Below are 2,136 nucleotides of genomic sequence, written 5' to 3'. Positions count from 1 at the left end.
GAATCTCTTAAAATTTTTTAGAGTATATATATATATATTGAATATTAAAGGAGCAATAATAATTTAATTTCTGTGAATTAAATAACATTTTGTTACTTTTAATCCTCATGTAAGTCAAAAAATAAATCAATCCATTTTTATAATGATTAGTTTCACAGTAAATACTTTTTAAATACACAACCTTACAAATACTTTCTAAAAACGTCAAAGCATACGTAAGAATTATTTGTAATTTTGTATATTCGTCAAAGTAAATGATGAAAATTAATTCGAAACATGAATGACTCCATCCTATGTAGTACAGGACCGGAAATCATGAACTAAAGGTTAACAGTGCATTTTATAACCATTCTGTCTATATTTATGTATATTGCAATGTGGATACGAGTAAGGATCGCAGATAAACGCGCAGATAAATCTTTTCGATTCAATATTGGATGCAGAGATCGAACGACAGCCGGTCGCGAAAGTATTGACCTTCTCCGCGGCGTTTTCCGCATTCCGTGTCGCGTCCTCAGGGTCAGTAATCGCGGCGCCGCCGACAAAATTTCCACCATCGCGGTTCACCGCTGAATCATGGACCGCTAAACTGCGTCTTTAAAGGGGAAGAAAAAAAAACGAGCGAAAGAGATTTCTTCTCTTCGCGACGATCTGGCACACCGCTGTCGACCGCGATCTCGCGACGAAATCTAAGCCGCGTACACGGCTTATCTTGTAGAAAACAGATAAACTCGATGCATCGCGAGTTGAAGTAGAAAGGCTGACCGGTAACTGACCTCTAATCACTACTTAAGACAGTCGCGTGAAGTCCTTGAAAGCTTCGTGAAAAGGAGCGACTATGGATGCTAAACAACAGAATATAATTACGATAGCGGCTAATTGTCGTTTGTAGAACACGGTGTCGTGAGAATGTCCGACTATTCTGCAACCATGCTCCGAAATGCGAAACAGCCGTTCTTGTGGCAAAACCGACATTGCGCCCGTTCCGGTAGACGTCACTCGCCAGAAGGAGGAAAGAAAATCAAAAAAGGTTCAGAAATATTCTTCAAAATCTGATCAGCATGTATACTTAATTTCCTGAATTCACGTGCGATTCACGAGCAATTCTTCTGAAAATCTCGACTTGTTTTTGCGACTCGACGTGAGAATAAACGGTCGTTTCCCCTACCCCTCTTTTAAATAAACACAAACAATTTTTCGCCTGCCAAAAGCATGAGAGATCAGTCGGCGAGGAATTTCGCAAATCCGCGCAACTCGCGCCGCCGCGGCTCGTCGCTCGCGAGAAGGAAGACAACATTCTGGGTTACTCACCGAAAGCAAATCCTCCGGCACGACGGCGACCGTTCGGGGGGAGAAGGGAGACCGATCGGCAGTATATCCTTCCGTAGAATTCCGGCGAGAACTAACCCCGCGGCGGAGGTAACCGCGTTATCCACGTGTACGAAACGTATTCAGACACACCCGACACTGTTGGCACACGCGAGAAACACGCGAACACCGCGCGACCCGCTGACACGTACGACGGCGCGCGATTTCACGGCAATGGAATTTTGTCACGTCGCGCGTTTTCTCAACGTACGGTACCGCAGACGCTCATGTTGCTGCACCACGGACAGTGAATTACCATTCCAGCTCTTCCCTCTCCAAAGAAGTTTCTGGGCGTGGCTTAGCGCCGTAGAGATCCGAATGACGACGACTGCGCGCGAGGCGCGCTCGCTCGCCGGAAACTCCAACTAATCTCGCAAAACCGCGCGCGGGCCATTTGAATTCATTGTTTGATTATTGAAATTTGCTAACGCTTCTTTCCTTCAAAATAATACCATTCATAAAATATATTTTATTTTATTATATATATGCATATAACAAATATTTCACTGTATATATATAGGGTGTTCGGTAAAGATTGTAATAACACTTAAGAGTAGATTCCTGAGATTATTTTAAGATGAAAATTCTAATACCAAAGTGTAAAGAGTAATAGTTTTTGAATTATAAACACTCAAATATCGCACTTAGATGAAGTTGGATTTTTTGTTGTATTACATCTAAATGCGAACTTTTAGACGACATGATTCGATAATTTTAAGTACTTATAAATTAGAAACTATTATATTCGTTATTTTGGTTTATTAGAAT

This window comes from Atta cephalotes (genome assembly GCF_000143395.1).
Source record: "Atta cephalotes unplaced genomic scaffold scaffold00003, whole genome shotgun sequence".
In the NCBI taxonomy this organism is placed as follows: domain Eukaryota; kingdom Metazoa; phylum Arthropoda; class Insecta; order Hymenoptera; family Formicidae; genus Atta; species Atta cephalotes.
The sequence above is the reverse complement of the archived record's forward strand: the minus strand, read 5'-3'. Positions refer to the sequence as shown.